Source organism: Ptychodera flava, chromosome 15, assembly GCF_041260155.1.
Source record: "Ptychodera flava strain L36383 chromosome 15, AS_Pfla_20210202, whole genome shotgun sequence".
In the NCBI taxonomy this organism is placed as follows: domain Eukaryota; kingdom Metazoa; phylum Hemichordata; class Enteropneusta; family Ptychoderidae; genus Ptychodera; species Ptychodera flava.
The window spans coordinates 7,207,630-7,217,998 of record NC_091942.1 but is presented as its reverse complement, the minus strand read 5'-3'; positions in this window follow the sequence as shown (position 1 = coordinate 7,217,998).

Genomic DNA, 10,369 nt, shown 5'->3' with positions numbered 1-10,369 from the left:
AATCAAGGAAAGTAATGTTATGGGTTAAGGTATATTAATTGTTATCAATTTTCACATTATAGTTGTCATTTTAAAGTTGTCATTTTCTGAAAAGACAAAATCTATAGCATTATGCTCAAAATATTCTAACGGACGAACGAAAAGCAAAATTAATGTAATAAAAAAGACTCATATAAAGGTGTTTATTTTGGTCATCAACATTTATTTTATTTTAAACGATTCTTCAAAATTAATGCATAGAAACACGCCAGGAACACATATGATGATAACGTCAATATATCCATCCAGCCAGATGCCTTCAGCATAAATCTCTAGCAAAAGCATTTGGGCAGGTATGTTACAGTGCAAGCAGTATAGGTTCACAGGCATTTATCCAGCACACCTTTAACAACCCTGCTGAATTATGATTTATGTTTGTTGCATACCAACAGCTGGAATGTATCTGCTCTGTACAATATAAGTAATATTAAGAGAGACAGAGAGAGAGACAGAGAAAGAAAGAAAGACAGATAGAGACAGAGAAAACTTAAAATATCTAAATGATTTCTTAGTTCTTTATCACAATATGAACGGTACGATACCAGCGTTTTAATTAACCACTTGAACACAAAGAGTCTACATGAATATTTCTAAAAGTTCAAATACCTGACAGTACCAATGTATTGCATTGATGGTGCCTTTAGATTTATCGAAAAATTAATTTAAAAAATTAGGTAAGACAGTCCTGCATTTTCTCATATAACTTTCTTAAACAATTTAAAAGACCTAAATATCTGCTGCTATAAGTAATTGTAATACACTCGAATTAAAGGTATACTGTTGTATCACCCCAATATGTAATAATTAAGCCAATATGTAATAGTAACCCAATATGTAATAACACTTAACCCAATATGTAATATTAACCCAATATGTAATAACACTTAACCCAATATGTAATACTAACCCAATAAGTAATAACACTTAAACCAATATGTAATACTAAGCTAATATGTAATAACACTTAACCCAATATGTTATAAAAGTAACCTTGGGATATAATAATAAGCAAAATAATGCAAAAAATGCCTAATAACCATCAACACGTCCCTCTGTAGCCAAAAAAACTTCAAAACTTTAGATGAAACTGAAGAAGGCGATAATTATTGAGTTCAGTAAACTTTAAAAAAAGCTAAGTATGCCAAGGAACCATAAGCAAGCCGTCGTCAAGCATTTATATTTTAATTTTAATTGTGCCTTAACATTCATACACCGAAAAATACCCGAAAACACACACATTTCTTTCAATCATTTAGCAATAATTTCATGACGAAAGAAAGTTTCACCAATATTGCAAGTTCCTGGCCTCACAACAATCAGAAAATGACAGCAATGGTTCAAATCCTTTACTTGTAATGTTTGTTTCTATGCGGAACTTTTGTGGCGGTCAAAATTCATAAAACCAAAGACAATTTACGGTAAATATGAAAGCGACTACCCATATATTAATATGCTGTGTAATATTACAACTTTAAGAACAAATAAACGAGAATATTAACCAGACATAAATGTGTCCACAGAAAAATAATAAGAAGAAACTATACATAATAGCTCTGAGAGGCTGAAGTGACCAACTTTGATTGAATGAGAATACTAACATTTCGTTTATAAGGCTTACTTTACAGGATAGAAAGAATACATATATCTATTTTTGGTATTCTCCTAAAGTATGTGCCCATGCACAATATTTTTGGGGTAAACACAATATGTAATTAATCATCTATTTTGGGTTAACAAATAATGTAATAAACCTTCTATGCGTTGTCTGTGGAAATTTTATTACATATTGGGTTAACCCAATATGTAATAAAACTTCCATGCATTCTCTATGGGGACTTTATAACATATTGGGTTAACCCAATATGTAACCAGATATGAACTGAATATGCTCACGTGTTTTACAACAGGTTCATTAATAGTAGTGCGCTTCACAGAACAATAAGATATATGTTATCACTATATGAAGCAGGTTTTTTTCAACATTGCACAGTACTCTCAGATTTTAATCACTAATTACAAAACTTTATTTAATATGCAAATGAGCTGTTAATTAACTTGACACTGCTCAATGCTTCATGGAACAATTAGATATCCATCAGATCAACATTTGTAGCACGTTTCATTTAATTTAATGCTGTAATTTTAGAGTAATGTCACTAATTACAAAGTTCATTAAATATGCAAATAATCCCTAAATTATCTTGACACTATTCAATGATTCATAGCACAATTGAATATTTATCAAATCAATATCTGTAGCACGTTTAACAAAATTTGGTGCCGTAATTTCAGAGTTATATACCTAATTACAAAGTTTATTAAATATGCAAATGAACCCTTAATTAACTTTACACTACTAAATGCTTTACAACACAGTTAGATATCTGTCAGATCAGTATATGCAGCAGTTTTCATCACATTTGATGCAGTTATTTCGGAGTTATATGACTAATTATAAAACTTCATGAAATATGCAAATGAGCTAATTATTACCTTGACACTGTTCAATGCTTCTCAGTACAATTGGATATTTATCAGATCAACATCTGTAGCAAGTTTCATCAAATTTAACGCTGTAATTTTATAGTAATATCACTAATTACAAAGTAACAATGCAAATAAACCCTTAATTAACTTCACACAGGTAAATGCTCTACACCACAATTAATATCTGTCGGATCAGTATCTGCAGCAGATTTCATCACATTTGGTGCAGTTATTTTGGAGTTATATCACTAATTACAAAACTTCATAAAATATGCAAATGACCTATTTGTTAACTTGACACTGCCAAATGCTTCTCAGTACAATTAGATATTTATCAAAAACAATATCTGTACCAAATTTCAAAGACTTGGGTACCGTAATTTCAGAGTTATATACCTAATTACAAATTTCATTAAATATGCAAATGAACACTTAATTAATTTCACACTACTTAATGCTTTACACTTCAGTTAGATATTGGTCGGATCAGTATCTGCAGCAGATTTCATCATATTTGGTCAAGTTATATTGGAGTTATATGACTAATTACAAAACTTCATAAAATATGCAAATGACCTATTTATTAACTTGACACTGCCCAATGCTTCAAAGTATAATTAGATATATATCAGATCAATATTTGTTGCAAGTATCATCAAGTTTGGTACAGGAATTTCAGAGTTATCTCACTAATAACAAAAGTTCATTAAATATGCAAATGAGAAGGTAATTGACATGACACTCACAGTACCATCATAATGTTCTGAGATTGTCATCTGTGAAAAGTTTCATGAAATTTTGTGCAGTATTTCTTGATATATGTCTACTCGGTCATTACCGTCTCCATAGGGAAACCATTGTACGGAAAAAAACGATATTGCATAACTTCATTAATATGCAAGCCACACTAACCAAAAACTAATCAGTTCTTGCAAGTAGCATATGGTACCTGTGTACCAAATCTGATTTGAATCCGTTCAGGCGTTTTGAGTTATCGTGTAAACAGACAGACACACACACACACACACACACACATAACACACACACACACACACACACACACACACACGGACAGACAGACAGACATCGCTATGACAATAGCCCACGTGTTTACACACGTGAGCTAATAAAACTTCCATGCATTTTGTATGGACATGTTGGCTTATTCCAATATGTAATTAAGTCCTAAAGAGAATGCAGAATTGTTTTCAACATATTGGGATAACCAAATATGTATAAAGTCCCCATAGACAATGCATTGACGACGTTTTATTACATATTGGGTTAATCCAATATGTAATAAAGTCCCCATAGAGAATGCACGGGAGTTTTATTACATATTGGGTTAACCCAGGATGTAATAAGTCCCATAGATAATGCATTGACGTTTTATTTCATATTGTGTTAAACATATTGGTTAACCAAATATGCAATAAAGTCCTCATAGAGAATGCATTGACGTTTTATTACATATTGGGTAATAATGCGTTGTCTGTGGAAATTTTATTACATATTGGGTTAACCCAATATGTAATAAAACTTCCATGCATTCTCTATGGGGACTTTATAACATATTGGGTTAACCCAATATGTAATAAAACTTCCATGCATTGTGTATGGACATGTTGGCTTATTCCAATATGTAATTAAGTCCTAATAGAGAATGCAGAATTGTTTTCAACATATTGGGTTAACCAAATATGTAATAAAGTCCCCATAGACAATGCATTGACGTTTTATTACATATTGGGTTAACCCAATATGTAATAAAGTCCCCATAGAGAATGCACGGGAGTTTTATTACATATTGGGTTAACCCAGGATGTAATAAAGTCCCCATAGATAATGCATTGACGTTTTATTTCATATTGCGTTAAACATATTGGTTAACCAAATATGCAATAAAGTCCTCATAGAGAATGCATTGACGTTTTATTACATATTTGGGTAACCCAATATGTTATAAAGTCCCCATATAGAATGAATGGAAGTTTTATTATATATTGGGTTAACCCCATATGTAATAAAGTCCTCCATAGAGAATGCACGGGAGTTTTATTTCATATTGGGTTAACCCCATATGTAATAAAGTCCTCCATAGAGAATGCACGGGAGTTTTATTTCATATTGGGTTAACCCACCGCAGCGTTTGTGCCGGGAGTGTTGGCATCGGTCAAGTTACGATGAAGGCAAGGTCAATGATACAGGCTTACAGGGACTGCTATTGCATGTGTTGGATAGATTTGAGCGTGTAGAGACTACATTTCAATCGAGCAGTAGAAATAATGCAAGAGTTCGAGATCCAAATAAGGAAACTATATGTTGGTGTTGCAGTAAGGAAGGGCATCGTAAGCAGAGTTGCCCTCAATGCCAGCAGGAGCAAATTGAAGGGAAAAATAAGCCGTTAAACGATCAAGGATTGCGGGAACCGGCGGTCCCTCAATCCGATTAGAACAGTCAGCAAGACAACTAGGCGATGAGGCTGGACTAGGCAAAGCTGATAATGTAACGACGCAACCCAATAAGAAAACTAATGGTAAAACACGTAAGAGGAAAAATAAGCCAGGTAAAAAAAACACAAAAAAAGAACAAAACACTGATAATAATGCGGAAATCAAAAGTACAGAGGATCATGAGGTCACAGTTCAAAGTCATCAGATAACAATTAAGGAAAATTTAGTAAGTCCCCATCCGGGATTGATTCAAAGACTTTTGATTGATGCAACCATACCTAATGTCACCCAAAAATGCTTTATCGCGAGGGATGTACAAATACAATAATCACTAAGGAATTTTCCTACCTCATTCCTGAAAAAGAGCGTCCGGACTGATAGATTATGGCAATTACCTTACTCTGGCTGATGGGTCAAATGTTTCATTATTTGGTCAAATCCTAGTGAAAATTAAGATTGGTACTAAAGAGAGATTTGAATGCATTCTGATGGCAGAGACATTGGGTGGATCTGCTGGCATCATAGGTATGGAATTACTGCGAAAATTTGATTGTCACCTTGATTCATGCAAAGGGAAAGTGACATTAATGACCAGATACTAAAAACCACACACGAAGATTTGAATTTTTTTGCTGTCGGTCACAGGCTAATTGGTCACAGTCTATTCAAGCCGGGCATGAGGTTATACTATTAGCTCGAATGCACAAAAAAGCCACGAGTTGGGCAAGTGGGTTTTCATTTATACAGAGGTACAAAGGGTGTCTGATAAATGTGATGATTTTGAATCTAAGCAATCTGAGGTCATTACCATGGTAACACCAAGTTTTGCCTGGAAAACTGGGTTGATGGGTGCTCACTGTCTTAGCCGGCCAGGGAGTAATCTCCATGTAGTTAGAGTAATGAAACTGAGTGGCAAGGACATAGAGGTGAAGAAGGGACAACGTGTTGGTCTATTGAAAAAGGATAGAAACACGAATTTTGACATAGAAACTTCCACAATTCAAATGAGCACATTGCCAGTGAAACAGTACAACCGACCGCAAGAGTAGCTGCAGCTAAACAGTGTGAGAAAATGCCAGAGCACGTTAAAGGTCTGTATTAGCAAGGCATTGTGAATCTTACTTCACGGTATTTAGTCACATTTTGTGGTGACTGTTTGATGAGCGACCATCGCTTATGAGTTTCCTTCCCACTAATGACAAAGAAAACAATAAAAACAACAACAAAGGCAAACAAAAATCACCAAAAGAATTGTCGAACAAAGAAAAGAAAAAATAGTAGATAATTGCAAACATTAAAAGTCTGTGTATGCGAGCGTTTCCAGAGTCGATAAGAATTGCTAGTTATTATTGACCTGGAGCATCACAAGGTGGTATTAAGCAGAGTGAAGAGTTCTGCCTCTTATAAACCAGAATGCCTAGCTTCTTCTCTCGTTTGTCTTTGAGTGGTTGTACGTGGTATAAAATATTGGTAGCAAGACCCGTGAAAAATACCTAAACCTATGATTGACTCTGTCTTTCACTCTATCTTTGTGATGAGAAGAATTCTCAATCAGACAGTGCAATAGGGTAGTTAACTCCTTGTGAGAATAATCCCGCTCATCCAAGTTGCTGCTCCTTTAACAATGCGATAAACAAAATGACAATTCTCTCTTGAACCAGTATGTAGTATCCACAGATAGCTGATTCGGTTAACTTTTACACTACAATGTCCTCTTAAACTCCTTTTATTTGATATGGCAGGAGGGATACACACCATCGGTTAAGTTGAAGGATGGTTCATTACTAACATTTTATGTAGGTTGTTGTTTAAGACAACATTCACAGGCCTGGTCCGGGGGGGGGGGGGGTTGCAGAACTGCGGGGCCAGTTACCTGTTACATAGCTCTTGCTTCGCTGGCTTAAAAAATGCAACTTTCTCCTGAATCTCAGGTTCAGAAACCCTGTATTTAAGAGTACAATAAGACCTGTCGGCTCCATGTCAGGGCGGGACTTAGATCACATGGAAAAACTTGTAATATCCCGACACCCACTGACTTTTACGGACTTCTAGACCTGTTGTTGTGCAGTGAACATAGTGTTCAAAACTATACTGAGCTGAATTTTTGTCTAACCGTTGTTTCTCTTTTAATTCGGTATAAACCTGTTCTACAATTTGTGCGAACATCTTGTGTAAGCCTCGGTGAGGTATTATTGTCTTGGTTGTGAAAGGGGCACTGCACCTTACACAGCGCCTTTTGCTCAAAAATTACTTTCGTGCAAATATTCATTTAATTTGAATTAATTAGTTTACCAAAGATTAAAATATTTGTTGGTTCACCTTTTAGCTTGTCAAGCATTCGTAATTTGTATGATTAAGAAGTGTTAATTTATGCAAATGTATGCAAATCACCAAATTTACTGCCTTCTTTTTCTTCCCAAATTCAAAATTTCACCAGAATTTAACTCCGCTCAGGCTAAGCCAAATTTTCTGAAATTATCACATGATGTTCCTTAAATGCTATATCACAAAACGAATATTTTGTTTGGCGATAAAATTCTTACATTTTGAATGAGAGGCATTTTAATGTTACTAAAATGATTTTAATCACTTTTTTTTAGTATCAGATTTTCAATCTTTGCCATTTTAGAATAAGGATAGATATTGCAGATAAAACAGTCGGTTTTTTACATATACTCTTCTTTCAAGTAAAATATTACATTTTAGAAAATAGCGTGAAGTTTCTGACTTGATTAATTTTTATCATTAATACGTAAATGGAGGTTTTTTACCCCAAAAATACACCCACTTCATCCTTCGAGTAAAATATTGCTACCATACTACACTTTAGAGTCTCTGCTTTTTGAAAATATATAGTGTGAGAGGGTTTCCTTGTCTTTCAAGAGAAACATTGCTTGGAAAAAAACTGTTGGCAATATGCAGCTCCACCTTAAACTAGTCGTTATTGGGGGTTTTTTATAGTTGTTCAGTGAGTGGTTGCTCGAGCACACCAGTCGGCCTTTGACTTGTACTAGCAACCAGTCTCAGCGCGCGTTCCGTCGTGCACACAGTACATATATCGAACTACGGTTTGTGTCGGTCCGGTTCATCGCCCTCTAGGCTCGCCTGTGCCCCAATTATGCTACCATTAAATCGAGGAAACTTTTAGTCCTTTTAAGCACGGCATTTGGTGCCTAATTTCAGATAATCCGCTACAATATTAATCACGGGCAACTTGTGCACAATATGTTTGGTACCCAGAAGATATAACTTTGATTTTGGGATACCGACAATTAAATAGTAAATAATAATAATAATAATATTTATTTCTTCTATAGCGCATTACATAATAGTATAAAATCTCAATGCGCTTTACAACACTTATAGATAAAAAGAAAGTACATTAAAGTTGTCATAAAAATAATAAGTAACATTACAAACAAGCATACATAAACATACACGTACACACACGCACACACACACACTCGAGCTAATGTAAAACTAGGCAATCTGGTAAAATATCAAAATTGTACACGCTAAAAGATTCAACTTTAAAAACACCATTGGAAAACACTAATGGAGTTAGATAAAAAACTCACTGTGAGAAATATAATTATTGCATCCCGTAAGCCTTCCTAAAGAGATGGGTTTTAAGTTGTGTTTTAAAAGAATACAGGGAAGGTGCGTTTCGAATAGAAACATCAAGGGAATTCCACAGCCTGGGAGCAGCTACCGAAAAAGCGCGCTTTCCATAATGCTCCTGATTATAGCGAGGTTCCACAAGTTTTGTAGCATTCGCAGAACGTGTTAATCTACTAGGTTTAATAACAATGAGAATATCTGACAAATAAGTTGGAGCTTGGCTATGGAGACATTTGTATGTAAGCATAAGAACTTTGAAATCAATTCGATGGATAACAGGAAGCCAGTGTAACTCTTGAAGAACAGGTCTGATGTGTTCGTGTTTTCTAGTACGAGTAACCAAGCGAGCAGCTGAGTTCTGTATGTGTTGTAACCGGTTAATGAGATAATCAGGTAGATGAATGTACATGCTATTACAGTAGTCTAGGCGTGATGTTATGAAGGCGTGGATTAATCTTTCAGTAGTTTTGCTATCCAAGACGTTACGGATACGACCTATGCGATTTAAAACAAACGAGGCTGACTTACAAACTTGCATAATTTGATTATGAGCTAAAACAACACTGTCAAAATAAAACCCAAGGTCTCTGACAACGGATGAAGGTGTAATTAGATCTGTTCCGACACGTAGTCCAGGTAGAGGTGTATGAGGTCTGAATTTCGAATGAAAGTGAATCAATTCTGTCTTATTATCATTTAAAACAAGCTTATTAACGGCCATCCATTCACGGATCTCGTCCACACAGGTTTCAATCTGTAATTTTGAATGATAGCCCGCTTACAGGTTAAATAAACTTGTGTGTCATCAGCATACAGCATGAATCTTATCGAGTGTTTTTCCAATATGTTCTCAAGGGGGGCACAATAAAGTGTAAATAATAATGGCCCTAAGACACTGCCTTGTGGGACTCCATATAAAAGTTCACGTGGTTCAGAAGCGATATCATTCACCATTACACTCTGAGTCCTTCCTTTTAAGTATGATGCAAACCAATCCAGTGCTTGTCCCTTAATGCCAAAACGAGTCTCTAGCCTTTTTAAAAGAATGTCATGGTCAATGGTATCAAATGCAGCACTCAAATCTAAAAGAACGAGAATCACTTCTGAATGACTATCAATAGAAAGCATGACGTCATTTTGTACTTTTACCAAAGCCGTTTCTGTGCTGTGGAATTTGCGGTAAGCAGATTGAAATTTACATTACAGCTGAGACGATGCTAAATGATGGTGTAATTGATCTACTATGATTTTTTCAATGACTTTGCCAATGAACGGAGTATTTGATACAGGGCGATAGTTTTTCAATTGATCTTGATCCAATCCAAACTTCTTCAACAAAGGTCTAACTATGGCATGTTTAAGACACTGTGGAAAAACACCAGAATTAAACGACTCATTTACTATGTCAGTAATACGTGATGATACCAATGGAAGGCATATTTTCAGCAAGGAAGTCGGGATTGGGTCAAGTTTACAAGATTTGGAATTCATTGATGTGATTAACTTAGAAACATATTGCTCTGAAACACACATGAAATTTTCAAGTGGTGGACCACAGTCATTAAACACTTGTACTCCGGTCGTAGAATCCAATCGCTCTCTGAGCACCATCACTTTTTCACAGAAAAAGTCCGAAAACTTTTCAGCCAGAACCTTGGGGTCACAATGGTGTGGCAGAATCAGGGCAGATGATGATTTCTCACCCATGATATCATCGATAACAGAGAATAACCTTCGTTGATCGGATTTTTCTATCTTTGAACGATAGT